We start from the raw sequence: 24,370 nt of genomic DNA, 5'->3' as shown, positions 1-24,370 counted from the left end.
TAATGGTATGAACATCAAAATTTGGGTCTTTGTAATAAGTCCCTTTACTAGAATTTTTCATCTGTTCTTCCTCTCTTATCAGTAGTTCATACCTAATCACATTCGCACTTAACTGGAAGAGGTCAAGAAATTCCTTGTCTTGGAATTTCTTCTTTAAATCAAAGCTCAAGCAGCCCTGAGCGATTTTGACAAATTCTTTTTCGGGCAGAGGTACAAAACGCTTGCTTCTTGCTGTCTTGAACTTTTGGAGAAAACTTTCTGCCCATTCGTTTGGTATTTGACGTAGATTCGCCAAATCAGCCAAAGTGACTTCAGACTCAGTTTTATAAAACTGAGCGTGAAATAGCTGTTCCAATTGTTGCCATGTTTGAACAGAATTCGCTGGCAAGTAGATGAACCAGGAGAAAGCTATTCCTGTTAATGAACTAGGGAAAAGCCTCATTTTATGGTAATCGGTTACATCACCACTATGCAATGTGAATCGCCCTATGTGTTCTAGAGTAGACATCTCTCCTAAACCGGTAAACAGTGAGAATTCTGGCACCTTATACACTCTAGGCCATGGGTATGCTTGGTCTACCCAATCAGGGTATGGCTTTGTGTAAGTCGGCCTAATGACGGGACGCACCCCAAAAGCCATCTGATCCTGTACGATTTTTATAATCTGATTCCTCAACATGACGTTGGGGTCATATGGAATTCCTACAGGTTGGTTAACCGGTTGATTTGCATGAGGCCTGATGTTTGGTCCTTGATTGGCAACATAATTACCATAATTAGGGCCATTACCATTAGCCTGAACATCTATTCCCTCATTAACACGTGGAATATTCTGTCCATTGTTTATGACATTATCTCTTATGTTTGGATTACCTCCCAAGTTAGGCATACCACTACCATTGTTCTGATTTGGCACTGTAGTACCCCCTTGGTTTGATGTAGAGGGACCAGAAAGCAGTTCTACCCCTTGATTCGAATTTAGGACTGAGGGATTACGTCCCACAATTGTCCTAGTTTGAAAGTGATTTGTAAGAGGTATAACCGGTTGACATATTTGGCCTACTAATTTATTCATTGTTTCGTTCAAAGTGTATAGTTGTTTGGCCATGTTGTCATAGTGTACATTCCCATTTTGGGTAAATCTTTCCATATTATGAATACTTCGAAGATTTACCTGCTCAACGACGTCTTGTGTGAGTTCTCCAAGTAATGCACGTATGGTTCGAGGACTCAATTCCGTCATTGGTTCGTAACGACTATTACTGCTTTGATTATGTCCATCTGTTCGTGGAGAGGCATGCTGCTCCTCATATCGCTCGATCACAGACTGGATTCCTCCCTGACTTGCTGCTTCCTTATCGGATCTCTGAGGCATATTGTTTTACCTTTTGTACTTTCAACACCAAACACCACTGTCCCACTGGGCGTGCCAAATTGTTTCGCACGGGTTAGTCGCTAACAATTAAAAATGATCAGACGATTGTGTAAGGGACAAACCTCTTGAGACAAAGTCCCAAAAAGGGGTGTTCTTTTATTGGCGATGACTTTACAATTGGAAATTAAAAACAATGTGCCTCCAAGGGGAGCAAGCACACGAGTTACTGAAAGAAAAGTGTTTAAGTCTAAGTTAAGGAAATTAAAATTACATGTTCTCTGTTCGAGAGCTTTTGATTCGGTCATTTGCTCTATGTTTTTTCTCCCTTTTATACTACATGGACGATCTCTTTGTGATCAACCGCCTAAAAACCGCTTGATCATCCTATAACTGCCCACTTTCCTCATAATGGCCAACTTGTCATGAAAACTGCCTTTTTTAACTGCTACCATTACTCTTCGTTGTTCAACCGCTTTCGATTGAATTCCTTGAATCGTGGAACGTGATAGGGTTGCTTTAATAATTGCTTTGATAACTGCACGTCTTGATAACCACAACGCTTTATGCTTGTTAAGACCTTGGGCGACTTGAAGGTTTGGGCGAGAATAGAGTAACAGCTCTGAGCGACTGTATGACACTCCATTCGCTCAGATTTTGGGCGACTTGCAAATTTGGGCGATGGCGTTACCGTGTTCTTGGGCCTCCCTATTTGGGTCTTCATCTTGATTTGTTTGATTGGGCTTCGTTCTTTGGGCTATCTGATTTGGAGATCCTCCAATTGGGCTTCACTCCTTGGGCCGTTCGATTTGGGCTGAATTTTTATGTGTCAACACATGCAGCTCACAATGATGTCCTTGTTTTGATGGAGTAAGACATATCATTTATCACTTTTTGGAGTGTGTCACTTTTTATGCGTTTTGTCATTTTTTATTTTTTTTGAATTTTCAAATCTTTTTATGTTTGTCACCTTTTGTTTTTTGAATTTCTATCACTTTTCTAATATATGAACTTTTTCTAGTCTGTGTCACTTTTTTGAATTCATCATTGTTTTTTAAATTTCTATCACTTTTTTAAATTTTTGTCACTTTTTAAAAAAAAAATTGTCAATTTTTTTAATATTTGTCACTTTTTTTGAATTACCTTCCCGATTTCTCTCACTTTCTTAAAATGATAAACATCATTTTTTTTTTAAAAAAAAAAGTGACATTGTATGTCACTTTTATTAAAAAGTGACACTTAACTTTTAAAAGTAATATTGTATCACTTTTTTTGAAAAAACAAATTTTTAAAAAGTGACACAATTTTTATAAAAAAGTGACACTGTGTCACTTTTTAATATTACATAGTATTTTTTTACTTAAAAAAAATAAAATTTCATATGATTTTTCAAAGAATCCTTAATTTTAAGGATATTTTTATAAGTTGCCCATATAACATACGGGGAGAATATATAATGATGAAATGAAATTACAGATTTTTGTTAAATTTTACAATGACAACTTCAACTCGCGTTTAAAGAAGAATCGAACAATTATAGTTTATGTAATTTTTGATAAATTGCCTTATATGCAATTTTTTATGTGCATGTAATTCGTTTGCAAAATTGTAGGTTGTGTAATTTTCTGCAGTATACTTCAAGAAACCGTGCACTTAATGAGTTTCCGTGACTGTAACTTGTTATGTATTATTCTTGTTGCAGTGTATTTTGTTAAGATGTAAACTCAACATTTAATAAGTCACAATCGTTGTAACTTTGAATACGTGTAAATCTTGTTACAACATATGTACTTTTTTAAAAGGTGTTACTCATATTTTTCTTTTGTAATTTTGTTGTTTGATCCCCATTTTAATGAGATTTGTCCAAACTTTTTTATTGCAATCATGGGACCCCTTTGTCATTAACTGTTCATCTGTGTGAATTTGAGAGAAAATGGTATCGACTCTGCAAGGGGTGATGTCGATTGTAATTTTCAACTTCCCAAATTACCCTTCAATTCAATGTATTCCATTTACCCCAATTTATTAATTGAGAGGGTCATTTTGGTAAATGGAAGATGAGGAATTGGGTTATTTTGGATCATATCTTTTTCAACGATTTTTTTTCCATGCCAAATGCTTTGACATATGAACAGGAAAATGACATTTTTATAGTCAGATGCTCTTGTAAAATGTAAAATCTCTTTAAAATTTGATTTTAATGAGCTCCAAACACTTTGGCCCGGTTTGGTACTCATTTTTTTTTTAAAATACATTTTTCTCTCTCTTCTTTTCAATCACACATTCTTTATTAAAATAATATTACACGTAAATCAAAAAAAATTTCTTATTTTTTAACCACACATTTCCGATCAATTTACTATTCAAAAATACATTTTTACATAAAAATATCTTCCAAACACCCTCTTTATGTTTATGTTTTATTATAAAATTATTTTTCAAAATTATACACCATACAAAATCCACCACCTCTCAATTCATGACAATCAAGATTCACTACCAACTATGTCTGATGCTATGATGGTAGTCTTCGATGACACTTCAATGCTTAAATTAATGAGAAAGAAATTTATGCAAAAGGCTATAAGCTAAAATTATGTAAAAGCGTGCTTGAATAATAGATTAATGTATTTTATTTATAGAGGTGGGGAGTGCAATTCCACTAGGATTGGATTACTTTGATCTCTTATCTATCTGAAAGTCATCGGAGGCTTAAGAGTCCAAAAGTGGTTGAAAGTCGTAGATTGTAGAGTACTAGTGTTTGGATAAGAGTAGAACTTGTGGAGGTATCATCCTACTAGGATCAGATAACTTGTTGAAGATCAAGCCAAGGGAACTTCTTGAGGGTACATATGGACAATAAAAGGGATACTCGACCATGAATTACCTTGAGGATGTTAGGGTTCTAAATACGAGTGATGGCATATCGTGATGCTCGGGGTTGAAGGGATGGTCGTCCATGCTGGATCTATAGGCGCAACTAAATCTGAGGAATAGATCAATATTTAATCAAATGGATGAAGTACGTCAGACATCTTCAAGAAGAAATCACCACCGACTAGGCTTAAAAATTATTTAATCATATCTCAGATTTTTCCTTATGCAGCCAGCTAAATCTAGAAGAAGAAAAAAGAATCAAATTTCAAAAATATAATATCATCACCGCCATAAAAAATTATCTAGAAGCTTACCATTTTTAATCCACATCTACATGAGAACATTGTAGAAGTGCAAGCCATCGACAATGGCATTGCTATCTGATGCTACCAAAAGTTGTACCTATTGATTTCTCGAGCTTGAGGGCTTTGAATAAGTACGATCGTGATCTTTTGGTACCTAACAAAGGCAACGAGGTATGTTCTCGTCGTCCCTCTGATGCTTAAATCAGAAAGGGAATTATGCGCGTGGGGCTATAAACTGGAAATAATGGAAATGTACCTGAACAATGACCCATGGTCCTGTATTTATAGTAATATGTGACACTCTCCTAGTGGGACTCAATTAGTTGGGTATCTCTATCCAATAGAGTCCTATTAGGTGAAGGAGTTGGACCAATGCCATTATTATGTTTAGGATAGAATCCTTGCGGGAGACAAATATTGAAGTAATATGGTAGAGTTAGAGTTCCAACTACATACGAATCCTATTGGGTCAGTAATAACAATCATGGGATGTGAGGAGAATATATCCCGATGACCACTCTTGCTCGAGGACAGGATTGTGGAAATGAGGATACAACAAGGCTGTAAGTGCTCAAGCGTTATATCTCGGGGAGGGTTAATGCTCGAGCACAACAGGTGGAATCGCAAGGGTTTCTGAGAAATGTCCTCGGTGTAAATGTTCGAGCATAACCAAAAATTGCCATATCACTGGCCCCCATGCATCCGACCCTGGGATTGGGCTAAGGAAGTTATGCTAGCGTGCGAGATGCATAGAGCTTTTGATGTTCTCAGGGGAGCGTTGGTGTGGAAATAGCCAGAGTACGAGCTTTCCCAGTAAAAATTTGAAGGGTCCTTGGATGGGAGACACGTGGCATGGGTCAAAGGCTAAGATTGATGTGACCCTTGGTCTTCTCCCAAGGTCCTATAAATACCCATTAATTCTATTCATTTTTCACGTTTTACTCTCTGTGAATCTTTCAGTGCAAGATCGGGATCGAGCTAAAAATTTAGCTTTTGTTGTTTGGGCATCGGGTAACTAAGGTAAGGCTCTGGACTTTTAAGTTATTTATTTAATTTTAAATTGAAAGGATATGTCGAGCACTGAGAGTGACCGGGAATCTGAGAGTTCGGGAGATTTTGGGAATCGTAGGACTCTGTTAATACCCATGGCCGTCCCTTTAGATGCTAGAGTTAGGGTACCAAACACTGTCGAACTTAGGTTCCCCGACGTCCAATGTCGATTCAAGGAACACTTAGCTATGCAGGTGGCGAGGGAGAATGGACTCATGCCCTACAATGACTGTAGGGCTCCCGACCCCGAGGATAAAATGAATAGAGCACGGGAAGGTAAGTTCGTGATTTTTAGAGACTCTCTGAAGGCTAGGTTCAGGTGGCCCATGCATCATTTCTTTATAGTCTTTCTGGTCGAGCATTCTATGTGCCCGGGGTAAATAGTGCCCAATGGGTAGAGAATGCTCATCTATTTTTTCATTGCCTGTAAATACCTAGGAATCACCCTATATCTTGACCTTTGTAGGATACTGTTCGAGCTTAAACAGCTCCCTACGTTTACATGTTTAGCATACCTTTTTTCCCGAGGTTCATTTAGGATCCCGATGATGTCTAGTTCATTGAAGGGGTGGAAGGATAAGTGGTTTTATGTTATAGCTCGAGATCTCGATCTCCCTTTTTGGCTATTGTGTGATATCCCGAACATAGCAAAGTTTTGTGAGAAACAGGCCTACTTCGAAACTCTAGAGAAGGATCGATAGATGTTAGAGGATCTTGAGCCCTTGGTGTATGATATAGATGATATTCTCAGGGATGACATCCTCGACCTTGCGTATACAAAAGGCCTCGAGGGTAGGATATTTATTCTTCTGTCAATTTATTCATTTTTTCTCGATCATGTGCTCTTGCCTAACACTTGGAATTTTGTGCTGAGATGTCTTTTGATCCATCAGCTCTACGTCGAGCAGTGAGCTCAAAATCTAAGGAGCCTCAGGCCAGAAGAATGGGAAGAAAAGGCCTCGGGTGTATACAACAGATGCTCCTGCACGATGCCCGGGTGAATCGTCGAGCTCAAGGCCTCGAGCTCCTAGCCCAAATCCTCAACGTCGACAAGGGAACTCTCCTCGACCATCGCTTAGGCCTCCACAGTCACTTCCTCCTCGAGTTACCTTCGAGGTTGTTGATCTCGAGGACGATTCCATCCCTCCAGTGGCCTCGATCATCAAGGATTTTGAACGATGCCATCTTGTCCCGAGCATCATGGTAAAATATCGAAGAGATGTGGGGTTCCATGAGGAGATGAAAGCCCTCGAGCTCCTTACTCTGAAGGTAAGTCTCTAGTTCAAGTAATAACTCGTCATGTGATATTTCCATTCTTATGTTCTTTCTTTTTTATTGTCAGACACTCAGCATTGCTGGGGGACTTTTACTGCAAGGGATGGACGAGTCCCATAAGGTGGTAGGACTCGTCAAGGCTGTTGAGCTTCGAGATTAAAAGCTCTCTGATGTTGAGACTGCTCGAGCTCAACTTTTGAAAGAGAAGGACGATGCTAGGCACAAGTTGAGGAAAGCTCGGGACGAGATCGACGTTGCCAAGGTGAGGTTGAGGAGCTGAAGTTCGAGCTCGAATAGCTAAAGAAGGACATAGACGCCTGGATTGAAAGGGCTTGGGCTTTTGCCATCGAGGACTTCAAGAAGTCCGAGGAGATGGATAAGCTGAAGGGTGAGTATGCCTTGGGCTCTTACCTTCATAGTCTTCAGGAAGCTCGAGCTTTCCTTAGAATGAAGATGCCCGGGTCACCCCTGAAGAGCTCAAGATGATCCCCGAGATATCTGACACCCTCGAGCTATCTGATTCTGACAACACAATCGATGGAGTGGTTGACAATGAAGATACGTTCGAGGATGATAACACTGCTCCCGGGGATGTCGACCAAGAATAGAAGATCCCAAGACCATCCCTATCATATTTTGTAATGTACATTGCCCGGCCATAACTTCGGGCTTTTTTCCTTTGAATTTTTTGAAATGAATGCTCGATTTTCTTGCATTGTCTATTATTTACATTATGCTTGATCACAAAAATCTCGATATATATCAAGGGTATACCTCGAGGACATGATCGTTTGATGAGTCATAAGTTCGATCGTAGGGGGATTTACATCGATGACTTAGTTGTATAAGAATTTTAACACAAAGTAAGGAACTCGATCATGACAATGGTCTCGACCTGTAACATGTTATCCCGACAACTAAATAAGGATTATAATCTGTTCCAAAATCTTGATGACTTGATTCATGTGAAGTTTCAGACAAAGGCAATAGCTCAATCTTAGGGTCATTCCTTAATATCGAAAAATATCTCGAGGACTAAATTGAAAGAAATGACAATTGTAATTGAGGTACCTTGATTGTAATTAACAAGCTCGATCTTAATCTTGGGTCCTTATCCCGAAGATCTTGTTAAGCATAGATCGGATGCTCAAAGTAATTAAGCTCGGTCAATGTGTTGCCTTTTGATGACCGATCTCGTTCTGATCTTGGGAAGTCTTGATCTATGAAAGTGTGATTCTCAAGCTTAATTCTTGAGAACAAGCCAGGCCTTTTTAATGAGTTTTGTGACGTTCTTGCTCGGGAATGTTATGTGCTCAGGTATTTTACATGGTTTGCCCTAATTGGTATTTTGTATATGCCTACTTGGGGCAAGGTTTTGTAGTGCCTGCTCAGGGTAAGGCTTTGGCAAGACTTTGTAATGCTTGCTTGGGGCAAGGCTTTGGAGTGCTTGCATGGGGCAAGGCTTTGGAGTGCTTGCATGGGGCAAGACTTTGGAGTGATCATATCATCGAATTTAACTTTAACTGTAGTATAACTCTATAAATGGACTTGGCACGCAGGCCTTATGATAAAAAAAGAAAATAGATTTAGCACGCAAGCCTTATTAATGATAAAAAATAGACTTGGCACGCAGGCCTTATTTCTAAAACATGGTGAAGCAAGTTACTTGTAATATACCTTTAAGTTTTCACCGTTCCATGGTCTTGGGAGTGGTCTTCCCGAAGTATCCTTTCAACTGTATGCACCTCCTGAGAGCTATCGTATGATCTCAAATGGCCCTTTCCAAACTGGTCTGAGTTTTCCTAGAGCATGAAAAGTTGCTTCAACCCTTCTCAACACCAAATCTCCAGCTCCGAATCTTCGTGGCCTTACCCTTCTATTGAAATACTTTGCTATTCTGTCTTGGTAAGAGGCTATTCTTAAGGTTGCCTGATCATGAACTTTTTCCAAGAGGTCGAGATGTTCAGTGGTGTGCCCTACTTCTTCGAGATTAAGTCTTCTTTGGCTAGGTAATCTTATTTCAATGGGAATGGTAGTTTCGATTCCAAAAGCTAACATGAAGGGGGTCTCCCTGGTGGTGGTCCTGTGGGATGTTCTATATGTCCAAAGTATGGAAGGCAACTCGTCGGACCAAGAACCTCTTGCATCTCCAATCCTTGTTTGGAGGTCTTGCAATATAATTCGACTGGTGACCTTGGCTAGACCATTACTTTGGGGATCATAAGCTGATGTCAAGCGGTGGTCAACCCTTAGGTTGGACAGAAATCCTTGAATTGTACATTGTCAAATTGTCGGACATTATCAGTTATGAAGACCTTCGGTACCCTGAACCTGCATATGATAGACCTCCAAACGAAAGCTCTTATCTTATGCTCTGAGATCGTTGCTGATGCTACCAAAAATCGTACCTGCTGATTTCCCTAGCTTGATGATTTGGATTGAGCACGATCATAGTCTTTCGGTACTTGAAACAAAGGCAACGAAGTATGTTCTCGTCGCCCCTCCGATGCTTAAGTCAAAAAAGGAAATTATATGTGTGATGCTATAAATTGGAGAATAATGAAAAACGTACCTGAATAATGGCCCAAGGTTCTATATTTATAGATGTAGGTAGTGTACTCCTAGTAGGATTATGCCAGTTGGATGTTTTTATTCAATGGAGTCCTATTTTTTAGGAATGTCCTACTCGTAATGGAATCATTCGACTAGTGGTGTAAGAGTTGATATAGAGTTCTTGGGTGTTTAGGTGTTCGTTTGTTAGGTACATAGGTCTAAAAGATCTGTTAAGGGAATATGTCCCGAGGACATATTCTCGAGGACCATGGGGTGATTTTAATATTCGTATGAATTTCCTCGAGGACCAAAATACTTCGAGGACTAGAAAGATCTCGAGGACATGTGGCAGAAAAATGAGCAGAGCACGTATGGAGTCCTTGGGAAAATAGTCCTCGGGTATACAATATTGGTATCATCACCGACCCCCGTGCACTCCTCCTAGAGATCAAGCTCTAGGATGGGGTGCACTTGAGTTACGAACACTTCACTTTAGTCAGCATCGTTGAGAAATACTAGCTGACGATAGAGGTCGGTATTGATATGACCATTGTAGAAAGGGGCCTGGATTTGTGACACGTGTCTTCATGGACGGTCGTAGATGGCGACCTTTGGCTTTCCGTCGTTTTCACCTATAAATACTGCTGTTCTCACCCTCATTTTTCACTTTTACCCATTGTAAATCTAAGTTCTACGAGGTCGTGCTCGAGAAAAATACTTTGGGAACTTCCCAACTCGTCGAGAAACTCCATGTAAGGCTCGAGACTCTAAGTTATTCGATAAGCTAGGTCTTAAGTTCATTAAGTGATGTCGAGTAGTGTGGGTCGTGATTCATCCAGTAGTTCGAGTAGTAGCAAGGAGGTAGGAACGTCGATAATACTGACGACTATTCCTCTAGAGGCTACTCCTGAGGCTCAGGTTAATATGATCTTCGAATATCCCGATGAACCCTGTAGGCTAAAAGAGCACTCAGCTATTGCTGCGGCTAGGAAATATGGTATTATGCCTATTTGTGATGTTAGATTTCCTAGCCCCGAGGATAGGATTGTTCGAGCTCGACGAGGGGAGTTTGTTATTTTTAGGGAGACCCTTAAGGCTGGCTTTAGGTGGCCCCTTCACCCCTTTTTCATTGCTTTGTTGGTTGAGCACTCCATGTGCCCGGGGCAGTTAGTGCCCAACGCCTGGAGAATGCTCGTATATTTTTTTATAGCTTGTAGGTACTTAGGTATCGAGCCCAACAATGACCTCTGTAAATTAGAGTTCAAGTTAAGAAGCATCCTCGATATACTTATTTTGGCTATCTCTCGACGATAACGGGTTTTAAGGTTCCGAGGATGGCGAGTTCTCTGAAGAGATGGAAGGAGGGGTGGTTTTATGTAATAGCGCAAGAACCCGACCTTCCTTTCTGGCCTGATTGGGGAATCCCCGACATCGAGAAGTTCTGTGAGGGCCAGGTGTATCCAGATGTGTTGGAAGAGCGTAAGAGGATGCTGGTGGGGCTCAACCCCCTTTTCTCGATGATGAATGTGATTGGGGAAGAGGTTATAGACCTGGAAGATATTAGAGGCGTCGAGGGTAGGGATGTTCCCTTATTTTTTGCAAAATAGCTTGACCTTGTGCTCGTTCTAAAGTGTTGTAATCTTGCAGGTATGTCGTTTGATCCTCGAGCCCTCCGGAATTTTGTCGGCAAAAAGGCTAATGCCCATCCATAGGGGTAGTCCCCGGCGAAGAAGAAGAGCAAGAAAAGGCCTAAAGGCACCCCTAAGCGAAGTGTGAGGAGGCTTGGCGAAACATCTCGAGCACAACCTCAAGTCTCAAGCCCTGTGCAGTCGAGCCAAAGATCTCCTACTCCTCGGGTCGTTACTCCTTGACCTCCTTCTGAGGTAGTCGACCTCGAGGAGGACACGATTTTCCCTGACTGGGGACTTTGAACGTTGCCACCTCGTTCCGGATCTTGTGAACAAATACAAGGAGGAGCTGAAGCTCGAGGATGGGATGAAAGTCCTCGAGCGTCTTACTATAAAGGTAATCCTCGAACATTTGACTTCTGCTTTTAGTTTCTCCATCGAGATTAATACTCTATATTCTCTTTTCCAGACGTTGAGAGTAGCTTGAGGACTTTCTCTTCAACGGATCGAGGAAGCTAAGAGAGCGGCTAGGGTGGAGACCTTCATGGCCTCTAAGGACAGGAGGATTCTTGACCTCGAGGCAGAGGTCGAGGCTTTATTGAAGGAGCGCGATGACGGGAAAAGGGAGGCTGCTAAGGCTAGGGATGACCTTAGTGTGGCAAAGGATGAGGTCGAGGGTGCGAGACTCGAGCTTATCCAAAAGATGAAGGATTTTGAGCGCAAGCTCACGGATGTCAAAGAGAAGGCCTGGGAGGAGTTTAAAATCTCCGAGGATTGTGATAAGATCAAGGGTGAGTAAGCGTCGGGGGCGTACTTCCACGCTCTGAAGGAGGTCCGGGCCTTCCTTCGTCTGAAATTACCCGACGTCGCTCCGGATGACCTGAAGACCGTGCCTTCCATCGCTGATACTTGGAGCTCTCGGGTTCGGAAGATGGAGGACGATTAGGTGGAGATGACGACGAGGAGGGCCTTGAGGACGACGTGCAGATCGACATACCCAACCTCGACCCTCTACTTGGCCATATTGGATAGTGCGCCACCCCGATCTTTTGCTTTGTAATTTTTTGAACAAGTTTGTTTTGCTATTATTGAATGAATATTGCCTTTTAGTTATGAACTGTGAATTAGTCATCCCGACCTCGTGTGCTAAAGGATAATCGCGTGAGGTAATTAATCACCCCGACCCCTGGGACTTCAAACATCTCGAGCAAACAAACTCTGAAAAGAAGTAATTACTCATGCGACGTCCTCGGGGGATTGATATATACTCGAGTACTTCACAACTCGAGCACATTAACTCTTAAAAAAATTTACTTACACATGCAATACCCTCGGGGGATTGATATACTCGAGGACTTCATAACTCGAGCACATTAACTCTAAAAAGAAGTTACTTACACATGCGACATCCTCGGGGATTGATATACCCGAGGACTTCAGAACTCGAGCACATTAACTCTTAAAAGAAGTTACTTACACATGTGACGTCCTTGGGGATTTACCTAAAAAGATAGAGGACTTTTATATGCCACTGAGCATTACTATAACGATTTTTGCTCGAGTATGTTGTATTGTTGAGTTTTTTCCATGAGTGGTTGTATAGGCCAAGGCTTTGGGTGCTTGCTCGAGCCAAGGCTTTGAGTGCTTGCGCGGGGCAAGGCTTTGAGCGCTTGCATGGGACAAGGCTTTTTAGGTGCTTGCGCGGGGCAAGGCTTTGAGTTCTTGCACAGGGCAAGGCTCTGAGTGCTTGCACGGGGCAAGGCTTTTTAGGTGCTTGCTCGGGGCAAGGTGATAAGTGTGTTTTTGCACACTTATTTAGGTCACAAACATGACTAAATAACGAGTAAAATGATTGAATTGTGACTTAATCTCATTACATTTGGGAATTGTAGGGAACAATGATGAACATGGTGAAATTCATGAGAAAAGATGCGAAAAAGGACCAAAATGACGCAAAGTGACAGTTCAGGGACCAAGGTGCAATTATCCAAAAGTTGACCATATGAGCAAATCCAGAAATTGATTAAGCCAATTTCCAATTTATGATATCTTGGGATGATGGAATGGAAAGAATGAAGAATAGATGCCAAGAAGTGAAGGATTCAAGTAGGAAGATCAAAATGAACATCTTTCATAGTTGGTAGCACTATGTGGTCCTTTCATAGTTGGTAGCACTATGTGACCACATAGTGCTACCCTCTATGCGGTCGCATAGAGGCAAACCGAAACATAATTGCCACAAAATTTTTACTCTATGCGACCGCATGGAGATGTTCTATGCGGTCGCATAGAGCAGCAATTCTAGGGCAAAATCGCAGTTTCCTTTTTCCGTTGAAACTTTTATGGAAACAATATTTTTAGGGTCCTATATAAACAAAAACTCGACCAGAACGAGGGGGACGTCGTTTTTACCAGTTTTTGAGAGATTTTAAAGGAGAAACAAAGAGAGAACAAGAGGAAAACATCGCGCTAAGTGAAGAATCGATTGACGCTTGATTTGGGTGATGACGTTTCTTCAACTATTTTTGTGTTTTCTTCTTTTTAGCATGTTAGGCTAGATTTTTCATTGCTAGGAGATCGATGGACCTTGTAATACTAAGTTTGATTTTTGATTTGGATATTTGACATATTTAAACGCATGTTTCGGAATTGAATGGTTTATTACGTTTTTATTTCCTTATGATTATTGTGCACGTAATTATGTAATTGTGGTGGCCTGTTTTATGCATTCGAAAGAAGGAAAATATGTTCGACATAGTATAATTCATCATAGGGTCCGATAGGGGATAGAAATATACCTCTATGCCTTGTGTGAATTATTGGATATTCATGAATTCATTATGCATTTCGGTATGTTAGTATTCGTCATAGAAATATAGTTGAATCACATATTGGGATAGGTTTGGCATTGCTCGAGAGAGATTGCTAAATTAAAATAGGAATATTGATTCATCTTTTGTGGAACTGTGTGTCAAATTTGCACGATTGAAAATTGAATGGGTATTGCTTGGGGATTCGTGATCATAGTGTGTTAGTAAATTCATTAATTCTATAAATTCTAGTAAATTGTGTCCTAGTCATTTGCATTTAATATATTTCTTTCATTCATAATCACATCATAGTTTACATCTCCTGTAGCCAAATCACAACACATCAATTTTAATTTCGTGTTTCGGTTAAGGTCATAATAGGTTGATTTGAACTAATTCAATCCTTGTGGGATCGATACTTGGACTCATAGTCCATTTTACTACTTGTTAAAGAACCGTACACTTGCGGTGGGTTTTGAATCGAAACATATAATTTCGTGAACATGTTTTTGGCACCGTTATCGGGGATTGAAATTTAGTTTTAATTTTATCTTTCGTGACACTAATTCGAACTTATCTATATTAGTAGTAGTTAGCTTACTAGGTTTAGTTTATTATTTACTTTAATTTAATTTTGTGTTAATTTTGCTATCTCAGGTCTTGTATGCAAGGAGCACTTGGTTCCCGTAGATCCAGAGATCGAACGCGCATTTCATCACAGGCAAAGAGAGGCAAGAGCGGCACAACAGATGGCTAACGAGAAAAATCGACCGATAATTCAACTCAACGAAGGCACGGGGGTTGAAGATGACGGGAATATAGTACTTGGGGATTTCATGGCACCGTTGGTGGTCCAAAGTCAATCTAGCATTGTGTATCCTCCATTTGGGCAACCGAACTTCCAGTTGAAAACAAATGTGATTCAACCACTTCAGAATGGGCATCAATACCACGGGATGGCTAGTGAAAATTCACATACACACATATCCCGATTTTTGGACATGTGCCAACACTTTAGGTACCAGGGTATCTCAGACGATGCTATAAGACTGCAATTGTTTCCACACACTTTGCGGGATAAAGCACTTGAATTGCTGGATTCACTTCCCGTTGCAAGCATCACCACTTGGAACGAGCTAGCCCACAAATTCTGCACCAAGTTCTTCTCGCCAGCTAAGGTAGCAAAAATGCAGCATGACATCTCTATATTTAATCAAGGTGAGTCCAAATCATTTGAAGAGGCATGGAATCGTTTCAAAAATATGTTAAGAAAATGTCCTCAACATGGCTTTGATAAGAAGACACAGATCCGATTTTTCTACAGTAGACTACTTTCATCTTTCAAGAGCATGGTGGACTCATCATCCAACGGGTCTATCTCCACAAGAACAATTGACGGAGCATGGGAGCTGTTTGAGAGAATGGGTACAACTTCAGCCACGTGGTCTACTGATCGAGTGGTTCAGAAGAGAATGTCGGGGGTTTATGAAGTTGATACTTACTCAGAATTGTCCGCAAAGATAGACTCCTTGTTCCATAAGGTCGAGAGCATTTCACAGACAGCCACTGCAAAACAAGTCAAGAAGCTAAGCTGTGAAGAATGTGGAGCAGACCACAATACTGTCAATTGTCCAATTCTCACACAGGGGGTCGAACATGCAGATTTTGTGCAATGAGGTCAACGCCAACAGAACAACCCACATTCGAGAACCCTCAATCAGGGTTGGAGAAAACACCCAAACTTCTCGTGGAGTAATCAGAATCAAAACAGATCACAAGGTCAATTTCAGCAGTAGGATAGAAAGCCACCATTGGCAGAGATGTTAGAAAAGTTCATGGCAACGACTAATCAGTATATGAAAGCCAACAACCAGTTTATGCGAAAGACAGATACAACTCTTTAAGACTAAAGTGCAGCAATCAAAAATTTTGAGACACAAATGGGACAGATGGCAATTTCCAGGATAGGTAGAGCACCAGGAAACCTACTCATCAACACTGAAATCAACCCTAAGGAGCATACAAAGGTTATAACAATCAGAAGTGGAGTACAACTACCGGAGATACATGTAAAAAGATCGGTAGCTAGCAAGGAATCAGCACCAACCTCAGATGACGAGATTGTGGAACAGACTGAACGAACAATAGAGGATGTTGTCAAGAAGAATTTCAATACATCACGGGGTACAGCTACCAATCCTATCAACCCTCACGAGCCTCCTATTCCATTCCTTGAAGTCTTGAAGTCTTCAAGAAATTACACATCAACATCCCATTTACTGAGGCATTTGTTCAGATACCGAGTTATGCAAAATTGGATCAGCAATATAGTAAATTTCTTGAAGTCTTCAAGAAATTACACATCAACATCCCATTTGCTGATCCACTTGTTCAGATACCGAGTTATGCAAAATTTTTAAAGGGTATCCTCTCTAACAAGTGAAAGATAGAAGAAAATGGAACAATGATGCTAACTGAGGAATGCAGTGCCAGAATCCGAAAAGCTGCCTCCAAAACTAAAGGATCCAGGGAATTTTACTATACCTTGCACGATTGAAAATTGTCATTTTGATAAAGCGTTGTGTGATTTAGGTGCAAGTATTAATTTAATGCATCTCTCTGTTTTCAGGAAACTCGGCTTGGGAGAAGCTAAAGCCACAACTGTCACCTTACAGTTAGTAGATCAATCCCTTACACATCCAAGAGGGATCATTGAAGACGTGTTGGTAAAAGTGGAAAAGTTCATATTTCCAGCCGATTTTCTCATCTTAGACATGGAGGAAGATAAGGATGTTACACTCATATTGGGGCGACCTTTCTTACCTATTGGAAGAGCGATTGTCAATGTTTAAAAAGGGCAGCTTATATTGAGGCTTGGTGACGAACAAATCTCCTTCAACGTGTTCAAGGCAATGAAATTTCCCACTGAGTCAGAAAGCTGTTTCCAGATAGATGTAATTGACAGAATAATTCGAGGTACATTTCGGCTACATCATCCTTTCGATGCATACGAGACATGCATTGCACAATCTCTATCCACTCACACTGATTCAAGTGAGATTGAAACATGTGCATGGTTTTTGGAAACTAATCAACCATATATGCTCAAGCGTCACTTCGAAGAACTGGGAACTAGGACCACACAGTCAGTGCCATCTATTTAGCAACCTTCCAAGTTGGAACTCAAACAATTGCCACCACATCTTCGATATGCTTACTTGGGGGAGTCTTCTACACTCTCCGTTATTATTTCATATACTGTCAGTGAAGTGGAGGAAGAGAGACTACTTTGAGTGCTAAGGGAGAATAAAACTGTCATTGGATGGTCAATTGCAGATATCAAAGGGATCAGCCCGTCGCTATGCATACACAAAATACTCATAGAGGAAAAATTCAAGTCAACTATTGATGGTCAGCAGAGATTGAATCCACACATGAAGAAAGTGGTTAGGGTTGAGGTATTGAAGTTGCTTGACGCAGGCATCATCTACCCAATATTAGATAGTTTATGGATCAGTGAGAATAGGTTGTTCCAAAGAAAGGGGGTATCACAGTAGTGGAAAACGAAAAGAATGAGTTGATTCCTACAAGAACAATGACTGGATGGAGAGTTTGCATCGATTACCGCAAACTAAACGCTGCTACTTGAAAGGATCACTTTCCACTACCGTTCATTGATCAGATGTTGGAGAGACTAGTAGGGCACTCGTATTAATATTTTCAGGATGGGTACTTCGAGTATAATTAGATTCTAGTAGCACCTGACGTTCAGGAGAAGACAACTTTCACCTACTCCTACGGTACCTTTGCATACCGTAGAATGCCTTTTGATTTATGCAACGCTCCTACCACTTTTCACCACTGCATGATGGCTATCTTTTCGGATATGATTGAGAAATTCATCGAGGTATTCATTAACGACTTCTCAGTGTTTGGGTCTTCGTTTGATGAGTGTTTGGAGCATCTGAGTCTTGTATTACAACGGTGTACGGAGACCAACTTGGTATTGAATTGGGAGAAATGTCACTTTATGGTACAGGAAGGCATCGGGTTAGGACACAGAATCTCAGCAAAGGGTCTCGAGGTGGACAAAGCAAAGATTCAGGTGATCGAGAAATTACAGCCACCTACATCAGTGAAAGGTATTTGTAGCTTCCTCGGGCACGTCGGGTTCTACAGAAGGTTCATCAAGGATTTGTCTAAAATTACTAAACCACTGTGCTGTTTGTTGTTGAAGGAATCCACATTTGAGTTCACAGATGAGTGTCTGCTGGCTTTTAACACCTTGAAAGGGAAGTTGATTTCAGCACCTGTGATCATCACATTGGATTGGAACCTGCCGTTTGAATTAATGTGCGACGCCAGGGATTTCACTGTTGGGGCCGTATTGGGACAACGAAGAAATAAGATATTTCATGTAATATACTATGCAAGTAAGACCTTAAACGACGCTCAACTAAACTACGCCACTACAGAGAAAGAGCTCCTTGCTGTAGTCTACGCCTTTGACAAATTTCGATCATATCTTGTGGGGTCAAAGGTCATCGTTTACACAGATTACGCTGCTATCAAATACTTAATGGAAAAGAAAGATGCAAAGCCACGTCTCATTCGTTGAATATTGTTGCTTCAAGAGTTTGACTTGGAAATCAGGGATAAGAAGTGCGGTGAAAACGTAGTGGCGAACCACTTGTCTCGACTCGAGACGACAGAGCAGACAGAGACCGTGGAAATCAGCGAAGTCTTCCCAGATGAACAGATTTTTGGTGTGGGGGAGGCACCCTGGTATGCTGACATAGTTAACTATTTAGCGAGGTCTATCATTCCGCTAGATTACTCGAGTCACCAGAAGAAGAAATTTTTCGCTGAATTGAAATACTATTTTTGGGAGGACTCCATTCTATACAGGCGGGGAGCTGATCAAATTGTTCGTCGCTACGTACCTGAGGAAGAAGTGCCCTTTATATTAGAACATTGTCATTCATCTACATACGCAGGGCATTTTGGTGCTTCAAAAACAGCGGCGAAGATCCTTCAATCAGGTTTTTACTGGCCTACGCTGTTTAAGGATGCTTTTGAATTCATGAAAAGGTGTGACCGATGTCAATGCACCGGTAATATATTCAGGAGAAACGAAATGCCTTTGAACAGTATCCTGGAGGTGGAACTATTCGACGTCTAGGGGATCGACTTCATGGGGTCATTTTTCCCATCCTTCTCTAATCAGTACATATTAGTTGCTGTGGATTACGTATCGAAGTAGGTAGAGGCTGTTGCATTGCATACCAATGATGGGAAGGTGGTGATTGAGTTTCTAAAGAAAAATATTTTTACCTGCTTTGGCACACCGAGGGTTATAACTAGTGACGGGGGCAAACATTTCTACAATCGCCAGTTTGACAATTGTTGATTAAATATGGCGTTAAACATCGTGTAGCCACTGCATATCATCCCCAAACCAACGAACATGTCGAAGTGTCCAATAGGCAATTGAAGCGAATACTCGAAGTCACAGTAAGCTCGTCACGAAAAGATTGGTCTAAGAAACTGGACGACGCCTTGTGGGCTTATAGGACCACATCCAAGACCCCTATAAGAATGTCACCATATCGACTGGTTTTCGGGAAGACATGCCACTTACCTCTTGAGATAGAACACGATGCTTGTTGGGCAATGAAGAAATTGAATTTGGACTTGAAGGCTGCCATTGATAAACGTCTACTACAACTTAATGAGCTGGATGAGCTCAAAATGGAAGCCTACGAGAATTCAAGACTCTACAAAGAACTCACCAAGAAGTGGCATGATATGCATATTCAGAGGCATGAATTTAAAGTGTGGCAAAACGTACTACTCTACAACTCTAGGCTTAAATTGTTTCCAGGAAAGCTGGGATCAAGATGGTCTGGTCCATATAATATTACACAGGTATTTCCATATGGGGCAGTTGAGATCACTCACGACAGCAAGGGGACATTCAAGGTCAATGGACAACGTTTGAAACACTATTGGGGCGGCGATTTTTTGAAGGAAAAGTCTATCGTTCATCTTAGACCACCAGAATGACGCAACACGGTAAGGTCGAGCTATCGACTATAACCTAGCGCTGGGTAGGAGGCAACCCATTGTATCCTTCTATTTATCTTACTTTTCACTGTATTTTAAGAGTTATTTAATTTTTCGCATTTGCATTTTTCTCGGTCATCATCCATCCATGCAAACATAGGATCAAATTATTGTCCACATAACCTCCTAGGCATTACACACATGTTCGATGAGTTTGAAATGATTTTGGGTGATTGGGAGTATGATCACACATTTCAAGACAAAAGAATGTTTTTTTTAAAAAAAATTACGAGGAAAAGAACTTTTTGCATTTCAGTATGTTCAAAAAAAATTGGTCTATGCGATCGCATAGACATAGTGTCTATGCGGTCGCATAGACACTATCCAAACACAAAAGAGGGGTAATTGTTAATACTATGCGGCCGCATAGTAGAACCTCGATCATGGTTTTAAACCATGACCGAGTCAATCTCCCTCATTTTCCCCTATTTGCATCTCACACTTCACGCACCATACAAATCACACCCATATTTCACTGCACTCCCTCCCCCATTGACACCATAAATCGATACTCCACACTTCCATAGTGAATTCAAGTTATGTTATTTTTCCTTTTTCCTCTATGCATTCTTTTTTTCTTTAATTTGGTTCGTGATGAGCCAAGAATTTTTTAGCTTGATTGTGGAGAATGGGCAATAGCCAGTGGATGGATTTGTGTATTTTGAACTTGGATTGTGTTGTGGATTGGTGGGACATTATCAAATTGGTATTTTGTAGGGTTTATAAAGCATGCATGCTACATGTTCGATAAACTGCCTAAGTGAAGTTTGTAGTGCATTTTGAGCAATCTTGCATTAGACAATCTGACTATACACATTCCTATATATGTGGTGATCAAATGCCATAGAAATTGAGCTCGAAACACTCACTTACCAACCACACACATGTTAGGCTTACGTCACTTCACAGCACCCACTTCATCCCTTGCGTTAAGTACCCATACGACATTCAATGAGCATGAAATTTGAATATGTGCCACTCCACACTACATACTTTCATAAGCTTAGAGGTTGTTTGAGAAAAATTTGAGTTTTCTCGATGATGTCCGAGGGTGAAAGTGCGCACTTAATCACGAGTCACTTGCTACATTTTGAATGTTTTGAGCTTCATTTGTGTGTATATTGTTAGTTTGCCTTCCGTCTACATTCTCAAGCTTGTTTTCTTGAAGTTTGCATACACCACATTCATAAACACATGAACAATTATTAAATCCATTTTGCAACACGTAGGCACATGGCTAGGTCACGGCATGTCACGACACCCTACATCCCCTACTTTACACCATTATTTGCCACACCAAACGAAGTCCAATTGATTTGAAATTTGAGTATATGGTAGAACTTATTGAATATTTTCAACTGCCCAGAGATTGCCTAGGAAAATTTCGATATTTTTCGATGATGTTTGGGGCCTAACATGAGCACTTGGTCATGGGTCCAATTTTTCAAATGTGCATGTTTCGGCCTCATTTTTCAGTTTTTCATCTTGGCACACTATTTACACTATCTTGAATGTCATGTTTAGATAAGTGCACACCAAAGAGTTCTATATACATGTTGAAACAAGTTTGGGGGATATGTGAAATACATGTCTTGCTAATCTCATTCCCCCTTTCATTTTTCAAAATAAAGTTTAATAAATTTTATTTATATACCTTTGCAGGATGCCTCCAAAAAGAACATCAAAAGGAAAGGAGAAGGTTGGTTCCACATCTGGCACAGCCCGGACTAGGGAGCCCGAAGGGGGTGTTAGGCGTTTTCTATCTTCAGACAAAGCAGCCCGTTCCGCCAATGTTGTTCGTGAGGGGGCACTCATCCTCGAAAGATCAGTTAAGTTGGATGATTTCCCGGGTTTTTAATTGGTTTATTTAATCAACAACTATGGTTGGGAGAAAGTGATTGAAAGACCACACCCCGTCTATGAAGATTTGGTGAGGAAATTCTATGCCAACTTCAATACCCAAATAGACATACCTGGATCCGATCATCTACATCAAACATGGGTTCGGGGCAAATGGATCATGTTTTCACCTGAAGTAATTCATGACTACTATCAGCTCACCTGGGCTAATATAGTCCCAGTCCCGCATGATTTCAACTGGGTTGAGGTTGCAGAAGTTTTATTAGGACGTGAAAATGCTTGGCCTCTCCCTACTGCAGATTGGTATCAGATTGACCTCACCCATTCTATAGTCATCCTATGGTTGCTCATCTACCACAACATCGAGCCCATCTCCCATAGGACGACATTCACAAATCAGAAGGCGGGGTTCATCTATCACTTAGTTTGGGGCAACAAGATTGACTTGGCCACTTATATTTACAACCAGATACATATTACAGGCGCATGGGGAGACAAGCACACCTCACTGATTTTCCCGAGCTTGATAAGTGGGGTTTGTAGAGCTGCTGGTATACAAGTTCAGCCTAGGGAGGCATCGGAGAAACCAAGTCCATATATCAGCGCCTCACACTCGAGGCCCAGGACCGGGCCAGAATTTAACATCAACAGAAGTTGGAAAACGAGCACCGTCCGACAGCAACAAGCTGAAGCAGGGCAAGCAGCTGAGGACTTGAAAATGCCATAAGCCCCGCCACCATCGACTGACATGGATACCCAGTTATTGAGGCAAATGTTTGCCACTATGACTGAACACAGCCGAGACATGCAGCATTTTCAGCACTCATTTGGAACACTGAGTACCACCATCCAACAGGTGCAGACCGATATGGCATCCACACAAAAGTTCGCTTCCACTGCCAGCAGTGAGTCCCTTGCGGCACGATGAAAGATGAGTACCTTTGACGGGCGATTGGGCATGTACGTTGGCAGGATGGATGATATTCAGTGGCAGGTAAACGAGACTTAGGACCGTCTAGGGAGTTTTGAGACAAGGGTTCAGGCCATACAAGTGGAGCAGACCCAACAGTCTGCTATGTTGAGAGAGATCTTATCCCGCCTTCCTCCCCCTCCTGGAGATGATGATGCCGGACCCAACCTTCTGTCACAGCCACCATTTTGATTAGGGGAGTACTATTTACCCCATTTTGATTTTTCTTCTTCATTTTCTCATTAAAATTATGTCTTTAATCTTTTGTTAATCTTACATTGAGGACAATGTATTAACTAAGTTTGGGGAAGGTGACATAATTTTAAATCTCTATCTGTGTTCATCATTATCTATTTTCCACTATTTTCCATTACTGCATAATGTATGCATGATGAGTGTAAAAAAAATTAAAAATTTACATTTTATTCAGTTTGTTTTAATTCTCTTCATGCATGCTTGTGTGGGCTTGATAATCTTGTTAGCTATGATGATATTATTGGACTAGTTTAAACAGCAAAACTTTGGATCTGGTGTTAATTAGATTAACTGATACTTGTTGATGCAACACTTGAAATTATCTATGCACGTTATTCATGCTTGACATATTAGGAGAATGACTGGATTTTGAGCATAAAGTAGGAAAAGAATGATAACCCTCTATTGAATTAACTCATAAACTACCTTAAGACAGTTTGGTGATAGTTGCGCTATTATAGGAAAGCATTGAGATGAGCAGGGGCTCCGTGCATGAACTTTATTGTGTGGATTGCCTAGACTATTAGGGTGAAGAGTAGGTGAAAATCTAAAATTAGGGGTTGGTTTTGGAAACTAAATGTCTAGAAAAATAACAAAGGGCATAAAATTAATATGTGAGAATAAAACACTTCTTTTCATGCCTTTATGACTCGAGCAAGTAAGCCTGTAAGGATATCTCAAAATCTGGTGCCCTAAAGCCAACTGGCCTGGGAGTCATCGGCCCAAAGCTCGACACATGGGTCATATAGAAAGTAAGAGGGAAAGAGGTTAATAAAAAGTCATCTGATCAAGCCTTTATAACTCGAGTGAATAAGCCTGTAAGGGTTTAGAACCTGGTGCCCTAAAGCCAACTGATTTGGGAATCATCAGCCTAAAGCTCGTTACATAGGTTATATAGAAAGCAAATGAGAAGATGATAATCAATCATAAATTGGAGAGAGGTAAGAAAAATAAAAGAGAGACAATAACATGACGAAAAGCCCTTGGACATTTGGTTGAAGAGACTATACCTCTGAGGCGAGGCAAGTAACTTAGTTTAATCTTGAGTGTCGAAGCAATCAAATTTAGGAGAGCCTTCAATTGTTGATTTGTAAACTTGTGATGGTAAGACTAATCCAAACTATGAGAGGGTGAGGACTACAGCTATGTAAATTCCTAATCTTAAAACACAACCTTGGGATAATTGAGTGAAAAGAATAAATTTGGGGGGTTGTGTATCTCTCGAGCGAGTAAGGATACATTTGACCACTTGGGGTTGGGACTCAAATTCATCATGAACCTGATATGTT

This window comes from Olea europaea, chromosome 12, assembly GCF_002742605.1.
Source record: "Olea europaea var. sylvestris chromosome 12, O_europaea_v1, whole genome shotgun sequence".
Lineage (NCBI taxonomy): Eukaryota > Viridiplantae > Streptophyta > Magnoliopsida > Lamiales > Oleaceae > Olea > Olea europaea.
The sequence above is the reverse complement of the archived record's forward strand: the minus strand, read 5'-3'. Positions refer to the sequence as shown.